The sequence below is a fragment of the Ursus arctos genome, unplaced genomic scaffold, assembly GCF_023065955.2.
Source record: "Ursus arctos isolate Adak ecotype North America unplaced genomic scaffold, UrsArc2.0 scaffold_29, whole genome shotgun sequence".
In the NCBI taxonomy this organism is placed as follows: domain Eukaryota; kingdom Metazoa; phylum Chordata; class Mammalia; order Carnivora; family Ursidae; genus Ursus; species Ursus arctos.
In genome coordinates, this window is record NW_026622974.1 from 815,785 (window position 1) to 839,516 (window position 23,732).

General features: G+C 53.3%; 1 long non-coding RNA gene across 1 annotated transcript; it reads right to left on the reverse strand.

The window, feature by feature from the left end:
* Positions 1-2,969: 2,969 nt before the first annotated feature.
* On the reverse strand, positions 2,970-19,378 carry LOC130542001 (uncharacterized). The gene is made up of 3 exons (XR_008956209.1): positions 19,238-19,378; positions 4,215-4,379; positions 2,970-3,153 (listed from the first exon to the last, which is right to left on the reverse strand). It is a non-coding gene; the product is annotated as an uncharacterized LOC130542001 (long non-coding RNA).
* Between the last annotated feature and the right edge of the window lie 4,354 nt (positions 19,379-23,732).

A 23,732-nucleotide genomic window follows, 5' to 3' on the forward strand; every position in this document is an offset into this window, starting at 1 on the left:
TTTCCACTCCAGCTCAATCCTTCTCACAGAGAAGCAAACTCCAGCCTCACAAACGTGCTCATCATTAGCTCTGGAATTCCCTGGGTTGTGTCTACACTGGCCCACACAGTGGTCCCATGCAGAACACTCCACAAATGTCCTAGGTTTACAAGCCACTTTCAAGCTGCCCTTAGAAAGGCAGAAACTGGCCCAATTAGGCAGACCAGCCAAGTGTCTCGATGTGCTGCAAACTCGGACAACATCCTCCCTGAACACCAATGCTTCCGAGTCCAAGCGTCCAAACTTCGCTCACTGGGCACTGAGAACCATGTAAGCATGAACACTGCTCTTTCAATTCACTGACCTCCCAGGCCTTCCAATCAGAACCAAGCTCCAGTCACCACTCTATTTTCCCTTCAGAGAGAGAGGTCAAATGATGGAATAAAACACTCCCTGTGTACAGCACACTTTTATCCACATAGAATTCCTTGGTCTTTCTCATTCGGGCAGCCCTACAAGACCCACACCAATGAGAGATACCACAAGTTCAATCATCACGTATATATTTGACCTTGTGTTCTTTCTTTTGATAATTTTATTTCAAAGTCAATGTCTCTCTTGCTTCTTAAAATAATAATAATAATTAATAATCATGATAATGATGATGATGATATGGTCACCTAAGGATTTGGATCTCCATTGCCAGATGGCATGGCTCTTGTCCAGATAAGGATGAAGACAAAACCTCAGCCCATAAAGCAAAGCCCACAACCTCAGGGATCCCGACACGCCTCATGGGTGAAGAGTTCCGATGCTACATGGACGTGTCTGAGTCCAAATGATACAGGCAAACTCCAGCATTCATTCTGTTTTCTTCATTAATTCCCCAGCTCAAGTCGCAAGTGACTCACCGGGTCAAGCTTCCAGAGCCCTGGATGGGTCTCCAGGTAAGCACCCCCACCCCGGGGGGGGAGGGACATGAACACCAACAAAGGATTCTTTTAATATTTCACAAGACTGTTTTCCCATTCTTTAATTAAACTGGGAAATAAAAACGCACAGATAGCCCCTTCTACTAGCCGGTCCGATTCACTTCACTGGTCGATATAAGAGCAGGAAATAAAAGAGTTACGGATTTTCTGAGGACCCATCATGTCCACCACTTCAGGTTTGAAACTTCACACACATGCAAGGAAAGAAGCTCCAGCAAACATCTCGGCCTGGCAACTCTGACTGCCTGAATTGGAGTGACAGGGACAAACGATGATTCTGTGTGTGCTGGCTGAGGCTGGTGGCCCTGAAGAAGGGACTCGGCCAGCTCTCCACCTGTGCCTCAACTGTCCTCAGCCAGGAACCAGCTCACAGCCCTCACCTGTCACAACGTTCACATGGGAGACCACAGCCACCCCAGGAGCGCGCCCTGCCCATACCCTGCTGCAGAATGTACTCAGCTCTCCTCTGGGACCCGTCACCTCTACCCAGACCTGGAACCCCCATCTGCTGCAAAGCTCCAGGATTCCCCCTCTTCTTCCACAATTACACTGGCCCAAGGCTTTCCTGAGAAAGGGAGAAGGCTACCTAATGAATGGTTCACACCTTCTTTCCCTTTCTTTCATATTTATCTCCACTTACCTTCCTACCTGTGCAAACTGTTAAGTGATGTATGCATGGAACATGAACGTGTTCTGAGATCTCAATCTTTCATTGCAGCCTTCTCAGGCCTCCTTATGCAATAAAATACCATATCCCTAGGACAGGGAGTTTTAAAATTATTATTTACAGAATAATAGAGCCCAAATCACCTCGTTTTTAGTTGCTCTTCAATAGGCAGAACAGTTTCTGTGTAAAAAGACTTTCCACAGATATGACCTCCCATCAATTTCTTTATTTTCTTTTTTAAATTTTTTTTTATTATGTTATGTTAGTCACCATACACTACATCCTTAGTTTTTGATGTAGTGTTCCATGATTCATTGTTTGCGTACAACACCCAGGGCTCCATGCAATACGTGCCCTCCTTAATACCCATCACCGGCCTATCCCAATCCCCCACCAAACCCCTCTGAAGCCCTCAGTTTGTTTCCCAGAGTCCATAGTCTGTCGTGGTTCATTCCCCCTTCTGTTTACCCCACCCTTCATTCTTCCCTTCCTTCTCCTACTGAGCTCCCTGCTATTTCTCCTGTTCCATGAATGAGTGAATCCGTATCAAAATTGCCTTTCTCTGCTTGACTTATTTCACCTTCCAGCAATCTCATAAGGAGGAAACAGAAACTCTGTGGGATAACCTGACTCACCGGCGTCAAGCAAGTAGTTCCAGAACTCAGCCCAGGGCTCCCGTCACCAGGCCCCTTGAAGCCACCAGCATGACTCTATCCAAAAGAATTCCCAAAGACTCTCCTTCTGACTGCACCACCAAAGAAATGACAGAGAGGATATGGCACCTCAAGATATTGAGTTGATACATCTAGTAAAGCTAGATAGTCAAGCTTAACTTTTAAACAGGAAAAGGCTGCTTTAAATAATTTTGAATTTTCCCTCGACCCTCATTGTAATTCTTGGGATGAAAAGACTAATCAGTGATGAAACATCACCTTTGACAAATGACAAGACATCATCCATATCTGTATCTGACGACAAAAAGCCATCTAACCCTAAATGGTGGCCACTCACCCATATCGTAGGCCCAACTGAATAAACACTGTTAGATGTATATCTTAAAAATACACAAAGAGTAAATCTAACCTTCCCTTTCTAATGAAAGAGTGTTTCTAGGAAACAGCTGTTCAAAATACATTCATAAGCAGTCAATGAACAGAGAAAATGGGATCCCCTGCAAAGTGCTCTAAGTTCAGAAACTAAGTACCTCCTTCACCAAATTCAGAACACTGACACTATTACTAAAGTTTTACTTCATGGCTCAACTAGAGAAAAGAGAAAAGCCCAGGAGATAGTGGGTTAATGAGAGGTGTTACCTCCCGTCCTGACGTGGATATGACATTTCTCCAAATGGACCTGCCGCTTTCTCTGAATGCTGGTGTCCTGTGTCAAGCTGCCTCACTGACTCAGATGCAGATGTTCAAAACCTCGGGTCTCACGGAGCCAGAGAAGAGAAGTGTTGTCAGGTGGGGAGAAGGCGGCTCCTCGGACCTAAAGCCAGCATGCCTGCTGCAGTTTCTGGGAGAAGGGGAAACACAGACTTGTCTTTTAGTAGTAATTATCTTCCAGCCCATTGCCACCATTCCCAGGGAACAGGCAGCACAATGCTGAAGTTGGGTAACGGCTCTGGGGTTTCCTAGTGCCACACATGTGCCTGAAGGAACAGGGAACACCCTGCTGAACTTGGGGAACTGCTCAAGGTCCATTACCTGCACCGTGTCAGGGGACAGGGGCACCGCACTGAAGTTGGGGACCGTGCGGTCCTTACTCTCGCTCTTGCTGGGGAACAAGTGAAACCCTGGAATGTCTGTGACCCATACCACAAAAGCTCTGCTGAGCAGGTGCCCTGGAGTCCATGGGTTTGCTATGTAAGGCCAGTTGACAGAGAGTAGGCAGAAGAGACTATCAAGGGAAAAAGAAAACTCAACTGAATCTCCAAATGAACTCCCTCCACATGCCCTTCCAGAACCCCACCTCTCACCTGGGGTGCCCCTACTCCCAGACCATGCCCCACACAGGCACACAGCATGCATTCACTCAGCCAGGAACTCCACACTTTGAATCTCTCAGAGCTCCCCTTCCCTGGTTCCCAGTCTGCATCTTAGGTCTGCTCTGGGTTTGCCCACAGAGACGTAGCTCCACCCCCATGGGGTGATTGGTTTGGGAGTGTGCGGTTTCCATCCCCTTGAATGCGGGGCAACCGGCCCCATGACTCACAACTCTGGGAGTGCAAGGGGTCCAAGACCTGCCTCCTTGGCTCAATGCCCAGCGCAGGCATGACTGTGATCACGGGCAGGGCCCCAAGCACGCACACACACACACACACACACACACACACACACACACACTGCCCCTTCCGCGGACCCCTCTAGCTGCAGAACACCCTCAGAGCCCTGCCCCTTCCCTTCTGCACCAACCCTTCCTACAGGTGTGTGCCTGGATTCTGGCTAGGTCAGCTGCTCTCAGACTGTTCCAGCTTTGGGCTTTAGGAAATGGCAATGCTTTCATGCATGTCCAAGGCAATTTTAAGCCCCAAAAGGAATGCTCCAAGCGGGAATAGCTTTGCCTTCTTGTCTCACCCATGGAGTGGATAGTGCTTCTCAGACCTTCAAAGCATCCTTCTAGGATGAGCCCATTTGTGCTGGAATCTATATACACATGCTTGGTTCTGCAGGGTAGGGGCCAGGAGGAACAGCCGGCCTTCTGTGCTGTCACGGTTGTGAACCAGGAACATTTATTTTTCACTTGAAAAGAAAACATAGTGTTATTGTCAACACTAAAGGAAGGAACATTTTAAAACATTTTAGAGAGAAATGAAGAGAGTTTTATTCAAACCCAAGTCAGGTCAGATGCCTGGGAGACACAGTCTTCACAAAGAAGGGAGTGCTCCAGGGAAGGAACATTTAGGGCAGGGTTATATATTTGTTCTGTTTTGTGTTAGGTACAGTTACCCATCACGATGAGGCAGAAGATTCCAGAAAGTGACAGACTTTTCTTATCTTTTCAGTATGTACAAGTCGGTATGACTTTAATCTTACGGGGGACAGAGAGGTTCTTTTGTGTTCTCACCTTGATGTTGGCAAGGGCATTTTTTTGTTCTCTTTTTTCTTTTTGAAACAGATGGACAATATGTGCTGGGGGCAGAAATAGGGCCCATGCTTTGAGGGTTTGCCCGGTCATTTTGAGCTGGGTGAAATGATAAAGGAGGGTTTCCCTAGGAGGTCAAGATCAGGGCCCACAGATGATATGAGATAAAAATTACTCTTATCCTTATCACCACTAACAAATGGAGGAGCTTGAGATGAAAGCACCTTTCCCATAGCTCAGAGACATCAAAAGGACCCCTACAGAAGGTTACCTGCTCCACGGTCAACACAGGTAACAGAGGCGTTTACGGTCTCTGGACTCCTCCCTTGTCCTGCCCAAATCTCTGAAGCATAGAGATCATTTACAGTCAGAATTTTAGACATCTTAGAGATGTCTGGCACCATTCCCTTGGACTACAGAATACAACAGAATAGCTCACTGTCACAATACGAAAGTGCCCCTGGATACACTAAGTTCTTTCTCCGCAACTTTTGCCTCATGGAAATCGTAATCCTAACATAGAAACACTGCGATAGTTGGGAAGTAAATAATCAGAGGTAAGGGAATATTTTAGCAATCTTTAGAGGCATTGTCTCACTCTGTAGAAGAGGCTGAGTGTTTTCAAATAGTCTTTCCAACCTTTCCACCAAGAGCTTCCATCAATTAAAAAAGGATAGTTCTTTCAGGCACTTTAATATCAGAAAAATAGTATAGTATCTCTATTCTAAGGGATCTTTAAGTCTCTTACTCAAAGGTCCTCCACTGAGATAATTATCTTCATGGTCATGATGGGCAGAGGTGAAAAGGCAGCCGAATTCGTTCCATTTGGCCACACAACAAGAAAATCCTAATACTTCCTAGGTTTCCAGATCAACAAGACCAGAGGTAAGAGCGAAATGGTACCCTGTATGGAAGAACAAGGGTTTTGGAGTCAGTTTGGAGATCCCACTTAGGTTTCTGACACTAAAATCCTCTGTAATTCATATAATCTCTGAGCCCTTGTCTATCCATCTAGGAAATGGGACTCATTCTATATACACCCTAGTTGAGAAGTTTAAGAGGGAGAATGCTAAACAGAGCCACTATGCAATCTCCCAAGAGCAGGTGCTCAGGAGCCATAATTACCATTGGGTCTATTTCTTTTCCAGAGAAAAGGACACATGGTGAAACCGTTTTTTGAAAAGATGACTCACAAGATGATTTTTAAACCTTAAGGAAGGTCAAGAAGCTGCTATTGTGTCATAATTCTCTCAGAAATCATGTTGATAGACTGGTGGGGACAATAGCACCATCATCACTAGGAGAGGGGAGCTCCCATCTCCATATGGCTATGTTGACTCCCTTAACTCAATGCCACCAAGAAGGAAAGCTGGAGGGAGGTGGTGGTGGGCCCAGGCCAAGACTGCCAGGTGTGGCTGGCACATGCAGAACTCTGATAGGAGGCTTAACTCCTGTCTACGTTAGGATAGTCAGTGTTCTTCAGAGACAAAGGGCCATTGTGTGTGAGCCCTGATGTAGAAAAGGTGGCAAATATCCACTGCGATCCCCTCTCTGACCCTTAAGATATGCAGCAAAGTTACATTGAATTTTTAAACATAGAGGGACTGCCTGGTCTTCTTTTGATGAGGACTAGGGCTCTATTCCTTGGAGGCCTAAGAATAGAATCTAGTTATTTTCAGTATTTTAAAATGTAGACATGATTCATGGTCCAACATATCATCTGTTTGGGTAAATAGTCTATGACCGCTGGAAAACAATGTATTCTGCACTTATTATCGAATGTTCCATAGACGTCAATTAGGTCACATTTGTGACCGAGTTTTGTCTGCTCTATCAAATATTAAGAAAGGCATATTAAAATTTCCAAACAAAATTTCCAAAGAAAAGGAGGAAAGCCATTAGAAAAGGTTGTGTGAAAACGAAAAGAAAGTGCCATCAGTCAGTTCAGAGAACCAAGTTTGGGTAGAGAGACGGCAACATTGATCAGTGAAGAGAGCAGGGTTTCCCATTACATGTGTTGAACCTTAAGGGAACTGCCATAGATTTGAAAGAGCACCATCTAGAGACAACATTCCAAATCATATCTACGTTCATGAGGATGGGTGTATGTTCCAAAAGTGTGTATGAAAATGTAAGGAACATGCTGTATGCTCAGGTAAGGACACCCTTGGGAAAAGATCTTCCAATTCACATCTTCTGTAATGAAGAAGAAGTACTTGCAGAAGTGCAAGTGAAAGCAGAAGGAGAGGTCCTAAGTAGTTGTGAGAACCAACTCAGTGTTGATAGAAGGCAACATCAAACCAACATCAGGACCGATGAACACACCCAAGTTTTCCAAAAAGTGTGATGAACCTTAAGGGCAATTTTCACAAATCTCAGTCAGAACACCGAATAGACACCATTGTCCAAGTCAAATCTTCTCTTAGGAAGGTGGCAAGTTTTTCAAAAGTGTCCATGAATGCATAAGTAAGGTGTCACCTGCTTTACGCTAGGAGAGAACACTCTATATAAAAGCATCTTGCACCTCACATCTGGTGTCATGGATTGGGAGCATTGTGCAAAATGGGGTCTGCATCAAGATAATGCCCTTTGTTTAACTACTTAAGAACACTACACAGAAAGCTTCTCTCAACTCACATCTGTCATGAGGAGGAAAACCGTTTGAAAAGGTTTTGTGAAAAGGAAAAGAAAGTGCCATTATTTAATTCAGCGAACCAAGTTTGTGCAGAGAGACAGCAACATCGATTAGTGAAGGCACCAGTGTTTCCCAGTATGTGTGTTGAACATTAATTAAACTGCCATAGACGTAACTCTCAGTAAGAAGAGGGTATGGAAAGGGTCCTCCGAATCCTAACGTCTGTCACGATGATGGATGCATGTTTCCGAGTGGGAATGAAAGCATAAGGAAAGGGCCATTAACCAGTCTTTAAGAAAGAACAATGTGGCAGGATACAAAATCAATGCTCAGAAATCAGTTGCATTTCTATAAACAAATAATGTGACTGAAGAAAGAGAAATTAGGGAATCCATCCCATTTGCAAGAGCACCAAAAACCATATGTTACCTTTGCATTAAGTTAACCGAGACTTAAAGGATCTGTATTCTAAAACTACAAATCACTCTTGAAAGACATTGAGGAAGACAAGAAAAGATGGAATAATATTCCATGCTCATGGATCAGAAGAACTAACATAGTTAAAATGTCCATGCTATCCAGAGCAATCTACACATTCAATGCTATCCTGATCAAAATACCGATGACATTTTTCAAAGAACTGGAACAAATAGTCCTTAAATTTGTATGGAACCAGAAAAGGCCCCAAATCTCCAAGGAACTGTTGATAAGGAAAAACAAAGCTGAGGGCATCATAATGCCGGATTTCGAGCTGTACTACAAAGCTGTGATCACAAAGACAGCATGTACAAGAACAGACACATAGACCAATGGAACAGAATAGAGAACCCAGAAATGGACCTTCAGCTCTTTGGGCAACTAATCTTTGATAAAGCAGGAAAAAACATCCGGTGGAGAAAAGACAGTCTCTTCAATAAATGGCGCTGGGAAAATTGGACAGCTACATGCAAAAGAATGAAACATGACCACTCACTCACACCATACACAAAAATAAACTCCAAATGGATGAAAGACCTCGAAGTGAGACAGGAATCCATCAAAATCCTAGAGGAGAACATAGGCAGCAACCTCCACGACATCGGCCAAAGTAAACTTTTTCATGACACATATCCAAAGGCAAGAGAGACAGAAGATAAAACGAATTTGTGGGGCTTCATCAAGACAAAAAGCTTCTGCACTGCCAAGGAAACAGTAAAAAAAACTAAGCACCAGCCCACGGAATGGGAGAATTTATTTGTAAATGACATTATAGATAAAAGACTGGTATTCAAGATCTACAAAGAACTCCTCAAACTCAATACACAAGAAAAAAATAAGCAAATTATAATATGGGCAGAAGATGTGAACAGACACTTTTCCAATGAAGATGTACAAATGGCTAACAGACACATGAAAAAATGTTCAAAATCATTAGCCATCAGGGAAATTCAAATCAAAACCACACTGAGATAATACCTTATGCCAGTTAGAATGGCAAAAATTGACAAGGCAAGAAACAACAATTGTTGGAGAGGATGTGGAGAAAGGGGATCCCTCCCACTCTGTTGGTGGGAATGCAAGTTGGTATAGCCACTCTGGAAAACAGTGTGGAGGTCCCTTAAAAAGTTAAAAAGTGAGCTACCCTATGATCCAGCCATTGCACTACTGGGTATTTACCTCAAAGATACAGACGTGGTGAAGAGAAGGGCCATATGCACCCCAATGTTCATAGCAGCAATGTCCACAATAGCTAAATCGTGGAAGGAACCGACATGCCCTTCAAGAGATGACTGGAGTAAGAAGTTGTGGTCCATATATACAATGGCATATTACTCAGGTAACAGAAAGAACGAGTTCTCAACATTTGCTGCAACACGGACGGCACTGGAGGAGATAATGCTAAGTGAAATAAGTCAAGCAGAGAAAGACAACTATCATATGATTTCTCTCATCTATGGAACATACGACCTCGGAAGATCGGTAGGGGAAGAAAGGGATAAAGAAAGGGGGGTAATCAGAAGGGGGAATGAAGCATGAGAGACCATGGACTCTGAGAAACAAACTGAGGGCTTCAGAGAGGATTGCGGTGGGGGATTGGGATAGACTGGTGATGGGTAGTAAGGAGGGCACGTATTGCATGGTGCCTTGGGTGTCATACGCAACTAATGAATCATCGAACTTTACATTGGAAACCCGGGATGTACTGTATGGTGACTAACATAATATTAAAAAAAAACTTAAAAAAAAATTGTATCAAAGCCATCTTTCAACTCATGTCTACGACTCACCCTGCCTCCCCACCGACATCGGGCCCGCTGGCGCGTCGCTGGTCATTCAGGGTGGGAGAACGGGCAGAGCCCTCAAGACTCCGGTGAATTTTGAAGGCCATCTGTGCCAAAACACTGGGGCCCACGCTGGAGCTTGCCAGCACCCTCACCTCGGCCCGCCCCTCCGCTCTGCGCTCTCCGCACAGCTGGCGGATCGGGCCTGCCAGCCTCCTGGGGGCTAACTCTAACCCTAGGTCGGCCCAAGAAAGGGGCCCCTCCAAAGGGGCCTGCTGCCACAACGCCAGGGATTGGGGACCCCGAGCCACAGCACCAGACTCACCCTGCCGCACCGCTGGCACACGAGCCGCTAGGGGTACCGCCGTTCATTCAGGGCGGGAGAACGGGCAATGCTCACCATGCCCACGGCGACTTTCAAAGGCCCCCGGCACCAAAACGCTGGGGCCCACGCTCCGGTTTGCCAGCACGTTCACCTGGGCCTGTGCTCCACTTGGCGCACAGCCGGCGGTTCGGGCCTGCCAGCCTCCTGGGGGCTAACCCTGACCCTAGGTTGGCCCCCGAGAGGCCCCTCCCAAGGGGCCTGGCACCACAATGCCAGGGATTGGGGACCCCAGAGCCCCAGCGCGGGACTCACCCTGCTGCCCCTCCGCCACCCAAGCCACTAGGGGCGCCGCCGGTCATTCAGGGCGGGAGAAAGGGCAGGGCCCTCCGAGCCGCCCCCGACCTTCGAAGGCACCCGCACAAACAAGCTTGGGCTATTGCTCAGGCTCCCCAGCGCCCTCACCCAGCCCAACACTCCGGGAGCCGCACAGCCGCGGATCGGGCCTGCTGGCCTCCTGGAGGCTAACCCTAACCCTAGGCCAGCCCCAGAGGGACCCATCCCAAGGAGCCTGGCGCTGCAACGCTGGGGATTGGGGACCCTCGAGCCTCACACCGGACTAACCCTGCCGCCGTGCCACCACCCGGGCCGCTAGGTGTGCCGCTGGTCATTCAGGGCGGGAGAAGGGGCAGGGCCCTCTGAGCCCCCAGTTAACTTTAAAGGCCCCCCGCGCCAAATCGCGGGGGCCCACGCTCCCGCTCACCAGCGCCTTTACTTCAGCCCATCCCTCCGCTCGCCATCTAGCCGGCGTATCGGGCCTGCCGGCCTCCTGGGAGCTAACCCTAACCCAAGATCGGCCCAAGAGGGGCCACTCCCAAGGGGTCTGGCGCGGGAATGCTGGGGATTGTGGACCTCTGAGCCACAGCGCCGGACTCACCCTGCCGCACTGCCACCACCCGGGCCACTAGGGGCACTGCTGGTCATTCAGGGCGGGAGAACGGGCAGGGCCCTAGGAGCCCCCAGCGACCTTCAGAGGACCCCCACGCCAAAACGATGGGGCCCATGCTCCCGCTAACCTGCGCCCTCACTTCGGCCCGCCCTCCGCTCGCTGCACAGCTGGCGAATCGGGGCTGCCGGCCTCCTGGGGGCTAACCCTAACCCTAGGTCAGCCCGCGAGGGGCCCCTCCCAAAGAGACTGCCGCCGAATGCCGGGGATTGGGGACCCCCGAGTCGCAATGCTGGATTCACCCTTGCGCCCCCCCGACACCCGGGCCACTAGGGCACTGCCGATCGTTCAGGGCGGGAGAACAGGCAGGGCCCTCCCTGCCCCGGTAACCTTCGAAGGCCCCCAGCGCCAAAAAGCTGGGGCCCACTCTCCCGCTCGCCAGAGCCCTGATCTTCGACCGCGCTTCCGCTCGCCCCAGACGGCGGATCGTGCCTGCCGGCCTCCAGGGGCTAACCTTTACCCTAGGTCGGCCCCTGAGGGGCCCCTCCCAAGGGGCCTGGCGCTGCAACGCTGGGGATTGGGGACCCCCGAGCCCCAGCGCCAGACTCATCCTGCCGCCCCGCCGTCACCCGGGCCGCTAGGGGCGCTGCTGATCATTCATGGCGGGAGAACTGGCAGGGCCCTCCGAGGCCCAGCGACCTTCTAAGGCCCCCCCTGCCAAATGCTTGGGCCTACGCTTCCCTCGCCAGCGCCCTCACATCGGCTTGCCCCCCCCGCTCGTGGAACAGCAGAGGGATCGGGCCTGCCGGCCTCCTGGGGGCTAAGCCTGACCCTAGGTAGGCCCCCAAGGGGCCCTTCCCAAGTGGCTTGGCACCAAACGCAGGGGATTGGGGACCCCTGAGCTGCAGCGCCGGACTCACCCTGCCGCCAAGCCAACACCGGGCCTGCTGGGGCATCACCGGTCATTCACGGTGGGAGATCCGGCAGGGCCCTCAAGACTCCGGCGTCTTTCGAATGCCATCCGCGCCAAAACGCCGGGGCCGATGCTCACGCTCGACAGCGCCCTCAACTCGGCCCGCCTCTCCGCTCACCGCACAGCCGGCGGATCGGGACTTCCGGCCTCCTGGGGGCTAACTCTAACCCTAGGTCGGCCCCAGAGGGTTCCCTCCAAGGGGCCTGGCGCCGCAACGCTGGGGATTGGGGATCCCCGAACCATAACGCCGACTCACCCTGCTGCCCCGCTGCCACCCGGGCCGCTAGGGGCGCCGTCAGTCATTCAGGTCAGGAGAACGGGCAGGGCCCTCCGAGCCCCCAGTGACCTTCGAAGGCCCCCACAGCCAAAACGCTGGGGCCCACGCTCCTGCTCTCCAGCGACCTGACCTCGGCCCACCCCTCCACTTGCCGCACAGGCGGCGGATTGAGCCTGCCGCCTCCTGGAGGGTAACCCTAACCCTAGGTTTTCCCCCCGAGGGGCCCATCCTAGGGGCCTGGCGCCGCAACGCCTGGGATTGGGGATTCCGGAGCTACAGCGCCTGACTCACCATGCCGCCCCACCGCCACCTGGGCCCCTAGGGGCGCCACCGGTCATTCAGGGCAGGAGAACGGGTAAGGCCCAACTAGGCCCTGGAGACCTTCCAAGGCCCCCCGTGCCAAAACGCTGGGTACTATGCTCCCGCTCGCCAGCGCTCTCACCTCAGCCCACTCCTCCACTCACTGCACAGCGGCAGATCGGGCCTGCTGGCTTCCTGGGTGCTAACACATACCCTAGGTCAGTCCCTGAGGGTCCACTCCCAAGGGGCGTGGCCCCGCAAGGCCCGGGATGGGGACCCCTGAGCCCCAGCAATGTACTCAACCTGCCGCTCCGCCACCACCCAGGCCACTTGGGGCGCCGCCGGTCATTTAGGGTGGGGGAACGGGCAGGGCCCTCCGAGCCCCCGGCGACGTTCGTAGGTCCCCCGCACCAAAACGCTGAGGCCCACGCTCCCGCTCTCCAGCGCCCTCACCTCGCCCCCCCCCCCCAGCTGCACAGCCGGCGGATCCAGCCTGCCAGGCTCCTCAGGGATAACCCTAACCCTAGGTGGGCCCCAGAGTGGCCTCTCCCAAGAGGCCTGGTGCCGCAACGCCAGGGATTGGGGACCCGCAAGCCGCAGCGCCGGGCTCACCCTGCCGCCCCGCCGCCACGCGGGCCGCTAGGGGCGCCGCCGGTCATTCGGGGCGGGATAACCGGTAGGGCCCTCCGAGCCCCTGGTGAAATACGAAGGCCCCCCACGCCAAAATGCTGGATACCACGCTACAGTTCGACTGCGCCCTACCACGGTCCATCCCTCCGCTCACCGCACAGCCGGCGGATCGGGTCTGCCGGCCTCCTGGGGGCTAACCTAACCTTAGGACAGTCCCCGAGGGGCCCCTCCCAAAGGGCCTGGCGCTGCAACGCTGGGGATTGGGGACCCCCGAGCCCCAGCGCCGGACTGATCCTGCCACCCCGCCGCCACCCGGGGCGCTGGGGGCGTCGCCGGTCCTTCATGGCGGGAGAACGGGCAGGGCCCTCCGAGCCCCCTGTGACCTTCGAAGGCCCCCCAAGCCAAAATGTTGGGGCCCACGCTCCCACTCGCCAGCGACCTCATCTTGGCTCACCCCTCCATTCGCCGCAGAGCCGGTGGATTGAGCCTGCCGGCCTCCTGGGGGCTAACCCTAACCCTAGGTTGGCCCCCGAGGGGCCCCTCCCAAAGGGACTGCCACGGAACGCCAGGGATTGGGGACCCCCGAGTCGCAACGCTGGACTCACCCTTCCACCCCGCCAACACCGGGCCGCTAGGGCACCACCGATCATTCAGGGTGGGAGAACAGGCAGGCCCCTCCCTGCCCCGGTGACCTTCGAAGGCCCCCAGCGCCAAAACGCTGGGGCCCACTCTCCCGCTCGTCAGCTCCCTGATCTTCGACCGCGCCTCCGCTCGCCACAGACGGCAGATCGTGCCTGCCAGGCTCCAGGGGCTAACTTTTACCTTAGGTCGGCCCCGGAAGGGCCCCTCCCAAGGGGCCTGGAGACGCAACGCCGGGCATTGGGGACCCCTGAGCCTCAGCGCCAGATTCACCCTGCTGCCCCGCCGCCACTCAGGCCGCTAGGGGCGCCTCCAGTCATTCAGGGCGGGAGGAGGGGCAGGGCCCTTCGAGCCCCCAGCGACGTTTGAAGGCCTCCCACTTCAAAACGCTTGGGCCCACACTCCCTCTCGCTAGCGCCCTCACCTCGGCCCGCCCCTCCGCTTGCTGCACAGCTGGCAGATCAGGACTGCCGACCTCCTGGGGGCTAACCCTAACCCTAGGTCGGCCCCCGAGGCGTCCCTCCCAAGGGACCTGGCGCCACAACGCCGGGGATTGGGGACGACCGAGCCCCAGCGTCGGACTCACCCTGCAGCCCCGCCGCCACTCAGGCCGCTAGGGGTGCTGCCTTTCATTCAGGGCGGGAGAACAGGCAGGGCCCTCCGAGGCCCCGGTGATCTTCAAAGGCCCGTTGTGCCAAAACGCCAGGGCCCACGCTTTCGCTCGCCAGCGCCTTAACCTCGGCCCGCCCCTCCGTTCACGGCCTAGCTGGAGTATTGGGCCTGACGGCCTCCTGGGAGCTAACTCTAACCCTTGGTCAGCCCCCGAGGGGCCCCTCCCAAGGGGCCTGGCACCGAACTCAGGGGATTGGGGACCCCCGAGCTGCAGCGCGGGAATCACCCTGCCGCCAAGCCCACACAGGGCCCGCTGGGGTGTCGCCGGTCATTCAGGGTTGGTAAACAGGCAGGGCCCTCGAGACTCTGGCGACTTTCGAAGGTCATCCGCACCAAAACGCTGGGTCCCAAGCTCGCGCTCACCAGTGCCCTCAACTCGGCCCGCCCCTCCGCTCACTGCAGAGTTGGTGGATCCGGCCTACCGGCATCCTGGGGGTAACTCTAACCCTACGTTGGTCCCAGAGGGGCCCATCTGAAGGGGCCTGCCGCCGCAACGCCGGGGATTGGGGACCCCCAAGCCTCAGCACTGGAATTACCCTGCCGCCCCGCCGCCACCCAGGCTGCTAGGGCTGCCGTCGTTCATTCAGGGTGGGAAAATGGGCAGGGCCCTCCGAGCCCTCGGTGAACTTCGATAGCAGCCGCGCTAAAACGCTGGGGCCCACGCTCCTGCTCGCCAGCGCCCTCACCTCGGCCCGCCCCTCCGCTCCCCGCACAGCAGCGGATCAGGCCTGCCAGCCTCCTGGGGGCTAACCCTAACCCTAGATCGGCCCACGAGGGGTCCCTCCCAAGGGGCCTGGTGCCGCAACGCCGGGGATTGGGGACCACCGAGTCGCAACGCTGGACTCACTCTTATGCCCCGCCGACACCCGGGCCCCTAGGGTGCCGCTGATCGTTCAGGGCGGGAGAATGGGCAGGGCCCTCTGAGCCCTCGGCGACTTTCGATAGCAGCCTGTGCCAAAACGCTGGGGCCCACGCTCCCGCTCGCCAGCGCCCTCACCTCGGCCCGCCCATCCACTCGCCGCACAGCAGCGGATCGGGCCTGCCGGCCTTCTGGGGGCTAACCCTAACCCTAGGTCGGCCCCCAAGTGGCCCCTTCCAAGGGGCCTGGCGCCACAACGCTGGGGATTTGCGACCCCCAAGCCCCAGTGCCGGACTTACCCTGCCGCCCCGCAACCACCCGGGCCGCCAGTGGCGCCACTGGTCATTCAGGGTGGAGGACCGTGCAGGGCGATCCGAGCCCCCAGCGTCCTTCAAAGGGCCCCACGCCAAAACGCTTGGGCCCAGGCTCCCGCTCACCAGCGCCCTCACCAGGGCCCGCCCCTCCGCTCGACGCACAGTGGGCAGATAGGGCCTGCCGGCCTTCTGGGGGCTAACCCTAACCCTAGGTCAGCCCCCGAGGGGCCCCTCCCAAAGGGCCTGCACCACAAAGCCGGGGATTGGCGACCCCCGCGCCCCAGCACCAGACTCACCCTGCCGCCCTGCTGCCACCTGGGCCGCTAGGGGCGCCACCAGTCATTCAGGGCGGAGAAACAGGCAGGGCCCTCCGAGACGCTGGCAAACTCTGAATGCCCCTGAGTCAAAATGCTTTGGCCCATGCTCCCACTCGCCAGCGCCCTCACCTCGGCCCGCCCCTCCGCTCACTGCACAGCTGGCGGATCAGGCCTGTCATCCTCCTGGGGGCAATCCCTAACCCTAGTTTGGCCCCCGAGGGGCCCCTCTCAAGGGGACTGGCGCTGAACGCTGGGGATTGGAGACCCCCAAGCCTCAGCACCGAACTCACCCTGCTGCCCCGCTGGCACCCGAGCCGCTAGGGGTACCGCCATTCATTCAGGGTGGGAGAACGGGCAGGGCCCTCCGAGCCACCGATGACGTTCGAAGGCCCCCCACGCCAAAACGCTGAGACCCACGCTCCCATCGCCAGCGCCCTCACCTCAGCCCTTCCCACCGCTCACCGCAGAGCTGGCAGATCAGGCCTGCTGGCCTCCTGGGGTCTAACCCTAACCCTAACTCTAAACCTAAACCCTAAACCCTAACCTTAACCCTAACCCCTAAACCTAACCCTACCCTCAACCCTACACCTTCCCCTAAACCTACCCATAACCCGTACCCTAACCCTAACCCGTACCCTAACCCTTACCCTAACCCTAAACCGTACCCTAACCTGTACCCTAACCCGTATTCTAACCGTAACACATACCCTATCCTGTACCCTAACCCTAACACGTACCCTAATCCGTACCCTAACCCTAACCCAAACCCATACCCTAACACTATCCCTAAACCGTCCCCCAACTCGTACCCTAACCCTAAACCCTGAACCTAACCCGTATCCTAACCCTAACCCGTACGCTAACCTGTAGCCTAACACTACCCGTATACTAACCCTAACCCTAAACCCTAACCCTAACCAGTACCCTGCCTTAACACTAACCTGCAGCCTATCCCGTACCTTAACCCTTACCCTAACCCGTACCCTAACCCTAACCCGGACCCTAACCCATACCCTAACCCGAACCCTAACCCTAACTAGTAACTTAACCTGTACCCTAACCCATACCCTAACCCTAACCCGTACCCTAAACCTAACCCGTATCCTAACCCATACCCTAAACCACACCCAAACCCAAACCCGTACCCTATCCCTAACACAAAACGTAACCCTAACGATAACCCATACCCTAACCCTAACCCATACCCTAATCCATACCCTCACCTAACCTGTACCCTAACCCTAATCCTAAACCGTAACCTAACCCGTACCGTAACCCTAACCCATACCCTAACCTTAACCCATATCCTAACCCTAACCTGCACCCTAAACCGTACCCTAACCCGTCCCTAAACTGTACCCTAACGCGTACCCTAACCTGTACCCAAACCCTAACCCATACCCTAACCCTAACCCGTACACTAAACCCAAACCCTAAACCCTAACCCGTACCCTAAACCCTAATCCGTACCGTAACCCATAACCCCTAACCTGTAACCCCTAAAGCCAACCCTAACCCGTAACCTCACCTTACCCTAACCCTAACCCCTACCCTCACCCGAACACTAACTGTAACCCGTACACTAACCCTAACCCGTACCCTAATCTGTACCCTAACCCCGGGGATTGGGTACACCTGAGCCCCACCACGGGACTCAGCCTGCCACCCCTCAGGAAACCATGCCCCTTGGGACGCCGCAGAGCATCCCGTGCAGAATTAGTAGGGCCCCCCTGAGCCCCCAGTGATCCTCGGCGGCCCCCTACACCTCAACTCTGAGGCCCACGCTCATCCCGCCCCGCGCCTTCCCTTCAGCCTGCCACCAAGCTCGTCGCAGAGCCGGCAGATCAGTCCTGCCCGGTTCCTGGGGCCTAGTCCTGACCCTAGGTCGGCTAGGGAGGGCCCCTCCCCCGGGGCCCGGTGCCGCAGCCCCGGGGACTGGGGACACCTGAGCCCCACTGCAGGACAAAGCCTGCGACCCCTCAGGAAACCGTGCCCCTTGGGAGGCTGTAGAGCATTCAGGGTGGGAGAACCGGGAGGGCCCCCAGAGCCCCCGGAGAACTTCAGCGATCCCTAAGCCCCAACCTTGATGCCCATGCTCACCCCACCCCGTACCCTCACCTCAACCCGTGGCAGAGCTCGCCACATAGCGGGCAGATCTGGCCTGCGGGGTTCCTGGGCCCCAACCCTAACCCTAGTTCATCTGTGGAGGGGCCCCTCCCCAGGAGCCTGGAGCCGCAGCCGCGGGGATTCGGGACACCTGAGCCCCACCGCAGGACTCAGTCTGCCACCTTGCAGGAAACCGTGCCCCTTGGGAGGCCATAGAGCATTCAGGGCGGGAGAACCAGGAGGGCCCCCCTGAGCCCCCAGCGAACTTTGGCGGCCTCCCGCACCCCAACCCTGAGGCCCACGCTCACCCTCCCCACACCCTCACCTCAGCCTGTGTAGCTCACCATACAGCCAGCAGATCAGGCCTGCGGGGCTCCTGGGGCCTAACCCTAACCCTAGGTCAGCCGCGGGTTTGGCGGCCTCCCCAGGAGCCTTACACCGCAGCCCCGGGGAATTGGGATACCTGTGCCCCGCCTCAGGACTCAGCTTGCCAGTCCACAGGAAACCGTGCCCCTTGGGGCGCTACAGAGCATACAGGGCACGAGAACTTGGGGAGGCCCCCGGAGCCCGTCCCCACCTTTGGCAACCCCCGTGCCCCAACCCTGAGGCCCATGCTCACCCTCCCCCATGGCCTCATCTCAGCCCTCCACGGAGCTCGCCGCACAGCTTGCTAGATTGGCCCTGCCGGGCCCCTGGACCCTAACCCTTACCCTAGTTTGGCCACAGAGGGGCCCCTCCCCAGGATCCTGGCGCCCAACTCCGGGGGATTGGGGACACCCAAGCCCCACCGTAGGACTCAGCCTGCAGCCCACAGGAAACTGTACCGTTTTGGGGCACAATAGAGCATTCAGGGCAAGAGAACTGGGACACCCCCTCAGAGCCCCTGCTGGTGAACCCCGACCTTTGTGAGCCCTTCCGGATCAAACCCCAAGGCTCACAGTCACCCGCCCTTGTGCCCTCATCTCAGTCGGCCTGGGAGTTCTCTGAGCACTGGGCAGTTCGCACCTGCTGTCTCTTGAGGCCTAACCTAACCCTGGGTCTTCTGCTGAGGGTCCCCTCCCCGTTTGCCTGCCTCCAAGGTACCAGGCATTGGGCTCACCTCTGCACGACTAGAGGACTCAGCCTGCCCCACTGCAGGAAACTGTCCGTTTGGGGCTGCAGAAAGGATTCATAGCAGGAAAATCGGAGGGCCCCCCTCAGCCCATCCCAGGGAACCCCCACTTTCAGAGATCTCCCCGGATCCAATTAGTAGCTTCACACTGACCTTTAAACTTGCTCTCCATGGAGATCTTTTGAAATTCTCCACAATTCCAACCGATGGCATCATCCAGCTTCAGTGCCTTACCCAGCTTTAGGTCTTGAGATGGATTAAAATGGGAAGTCATTTCACTGATGACGATGTACTGGTGACCAAAAGATACATGCATAAATGCTTCATATCACTTGGCTTCAGGGAAATGCAAATCTAAACCCCTATAGATGCCATATCACACGAGGCCGAATATCTAAAAATAAGAAGACATGAAACTATACATGTTGGAGAGGATGTGGAGAAACGGGAACCCTCTTACACCCCTGTGCGAATGCGGTCCGGTACAGCCACTCTGGAAAATGGTACGGAGTTTCCTCAAGACGTTATAAATAAAGCTACCCTATGTCCCAGCAATTGCACTACTGGGGATTTACCCCAAAGAGACAGAGGTAGTGAAGATGGGACACATGCACCCCAGTGTTCATAGCAGCAATATCCATAATAGACAAGCTGTGGAAAGAGTGCAGATGAGCATGGACAGATGAATGGATAAAGAAGATGTGGATCATATATATAATGGAATATTACTCAGCCATCAGAAAGGATGAATACTTACCATCACACCGACCTGGGTGGAGCTGGAAGGTATTATGCTGAGTGGAATAAGCCAATGAAAGAAAGACAATGATCATATGCTTTCACTCCTATGTGGAATATCAGAAACAGGGAAGAAGACCATAGGGAGGGAAAATAGAAAGGGAAGTCATCAGAGGGAGAAAACCCATGATAGACTCTTAACTATCGCAACAAACTGATGATTGCTGGAGGAGAAGTTGGGGGGGCGGGTAACTGGGTGAGTGGCATTAAGGAGGTCACACAATACAATGAGCACTGGGTGTTCCACACGACTGGTAATTTATTGAAGACTACATCTGAAACTAATGATGTACTGTAAGTTGGCTAATTGAATTTAAATTAAGGAATAAAAGACCTCGAATAAACAATCCTAAACATTTGTATGGAACCACTAAAGATACTGAACAGCCAGTGCAATGTGGAAAAGAAAAACAAAGCTGGAGGACTCACAATTTCAGATTTCAGGTTATACTACAAAGCTGCAGTCATCCTAACAAGAGAGTACGGCACAAAAATAGACACAGCGACCAAAGGAACAGGATACAAGTTCAGACAGAAACCCACAATTATGTGGTCCATGAATCTTCCACAAGGCAAGCAATGATATCAAAAGGGAAAAGGACAGTCTCTACAACAAATGGTGTTGGGAAAACTAGACAGCTACGCACAAAAGAATGAAATTAGACTGCTTTCTTACACAATACAGACAAACACAAAACAGTTTCAAGACCTCAATATGAGACCTAAATCCACAAAAATTCTACAGGAGGGAAGACAGTAACTTCTTGACATGGACCATACCAACGTTATTCTAGACTGTCTCCTGAGGCAAAGGAAATGAAAGCAAAAATAAACTATTGGGAATAGAGCAAAATAAAAAGTTTCCACATGGCAGAAGAACAATGAAAACGTAAAAATAATAAGACAACCTACTCAAAGGGAGAAGATGTTTGCAAAGATCATATGCAATAAAAGGATAGTGTCCAAAACATAGAACTGATACTACTCGACCCCCAAAAAACAAATAATTCAGTTAAAAAATAGGCAGAAGACATGAACAGACATTTCTCCAAAGAAGAAATACAAATGGCCAACAGTCCCGTGAAAAGATGTTCACCATCACCCATCATCAGGAAAATGTAAATCCAAAGGACAATGAGGTATTACCTCACACCTGTCAGAATGGCTAACATCAAAAGCACAAGAAAGAGCAGGCATTGGGAGGATGTGGATAAAGGGGAATCCTCTGGAACCGTGGGTGGGAATGCAAACTGTGATGGCCACCGTGGAAAACAGTATGAAGGTTCCTCAAAAAATTAAATATAGAACTACCCTACGATCCAACAATCACACTACTGGTATTTGCCCAAAGACTATGAAAACAGCAACTTAAAAGGATACGTGCACCCCTATGTTTCTTGCACCTTTATTTACAATATCACAATATGGAAGCAACCCAAGTGTCTGTAGAAAAATTGACAAATGAGATGATAGATGTGTGTATTCACACACACACACACACACACACACAATGGAGTATTACTAGGCTTGAATGAAACCTTGCCATTTGCAGCCACATGGATGGAGCTAGAGAGTATTATCCTAACTGAAATCAGTCAGTCAGAGAAAGACAAATCCCATATGATGTCACTCTTATAGGGAACTTAAAAAACAAACAAAACTAAATAAATAAAAGAGAAAAAGGAGACACACCAAAATACAAACTCTTAACAAGAGAGAACAAACGGATGGTTACCAGAGAGGAGGAGGTGCATAGAGGGATGAGTGGAATAGATGAAGCGGATTAAGAGGACACTTTTCTGGATGACCACTGAGTAATATATAGAATTACTGAATCACTCTCTTGTACACTCTCTTGAAACGAATGTAACACTGTATGTTAGCTCTACTGGAATTAAAATAAATTTTTTAAAAAGATTTTTCTTTCAGGAACCTCTTTGAAAAAGCTTTTCCTCTGCAATGTGCATAAGCCCTACTTGGGAGGATTCACTCTACAATAATTATTCATTCTATGCCTCGAATTCAGATTTCACTGAGTTCTTACTGTGGATCCCAGCCCACGGGAGCCATGGTCCTTTTCTGTCCAGGCTCAGCACCTATGCCTTCAAGATTGGAAGTAGAGACACATGTCACTTCACAGTCCAGAAAGCTATTATTGTTTCTGTTTCAGTGTGAGAGAGTCACAGACTTTGGGACAGGTTTCAGAGCAGGTTTATTATGGATCCTGGATCTCTACTTCAATGTTCATTACCTGGATCCATTTGGCTAATAGGTTCCCTGTGGATGGACTTGCTTCCAAGCACATACATGGAAGATGCAAAGGTGAGTGGGCTTGGTGCGGGACAGGAAGAAGACCAAAATCAGACAAGGGTCCGACCCCTCCCCTGATCCAGGAACTGCTACAGGAGAGGGTATGGGAGGTAGAATCCATGCGAAACTCCAAGGTCACCAGCTGAACACAGGAGGCATAGGTCAAGGGATCTGGAGATGCAGGGGTTGAAGGCTGCTCTGAGCTACCTCTGGGAGGAAGGGAGGGAAGGAATGGGGAGACACTGCCTGCCCCTGGCCTATGCCAGCTGCCCACCGCTCCGACACGCATCCGTCTACACAGCTGACACACAGCCTGGGCTCAGGATGGGCTGGCTCGGGTCCCTCAATCCTCAGTGGGACAGCTGGCCCCAGGGCTCAGAGACAGGCTGAGGGAGATGAGAGGGAAAGCTGCCCCACCCAGGTCATCCCCTCCTTGAGCAGACAGCCCTTCAGAACTGCTAAAAAAAAAAAAAAAAAAAAAAAAAAAAAAAAAAAAAAACCCACTAACGGCGTTGAAAGACATGCCATGAATGAACTAAGGCATAGAGATATGTAAAATAACATCCACTTTTAAGTTCAGAGCTGTCATCTCAGGAAGTGGGGAGAGCTTCCCTGAAGAAGACTGAGGGGAGGGCAGGCCATGCTGAAAAGGGAGACATGGCTCTCCTGATTGGGGACCTGCAGCCCCCTTCCAGGGCAGGACATCATCCTCGCATCACACGAGATCCATGGAAGTGTTCCATCAGGGCCAGATGTTTGTCTCGAGAAGGCTACCCTGGCATCGGACTGCACAGGGCACCAGGGACGAGGGCCAGATGGAGGACGGACAATACCCCGGAGGCCATGGGGCAAGAGCAGAGGCACACGACCTTGAAGATGATGATGAAAAGCAGGAGGTGGCAGCATGGAGCCGGCCCAAAAGTGCCATGGGAGCAGTGCCCACAGCTACACTGACTGGGGGCCTTCTGTGCCAGGTGTGGCTGACTTCAGTGGGCTCCAGACTAGTCCTGACCACAAGTCTAGGAAGTGTGCACCACCCCCGGCCTCCTCTCCCCTTGCAGCTGCTAGGAATCACGGTCACAGACCCTGGTCAGCTTTCGTGGAAACCAAGCAGTGGCTCCCCCGCGTGCTGCACCTCTGGTGGTGGTCCAGTGCGACCCTCGTGCCTGGCCAGACACTGATGTCTACCTGTCTCCACACAAATCCACAGACAGGAGGGTGTCCCTGAATTCCACAGCACCTGATGAAACAGATCCACGGAACCCAACACCCAGTGGGTCACTCGGGACCTCACCTATGAGGTCATGGAGCTCACCATACCCTATTTCCGTCACTTCCCACAGAAAGCCTGGTTCTGATCCCCCACAATACCATACATCCTGGTTGCTGACCTGGGGTCATGCCATGAACCCACATGGCACCTTTCTTTTAGAGAAGCCTATGCCTACACCTCCTAGAAAATATTTCTAATGAAGTACAAGCCCATCAGGACTACGGTGTGAACGGTAGCACACAGCCTGCATGGTAGTAGTCAGTAATT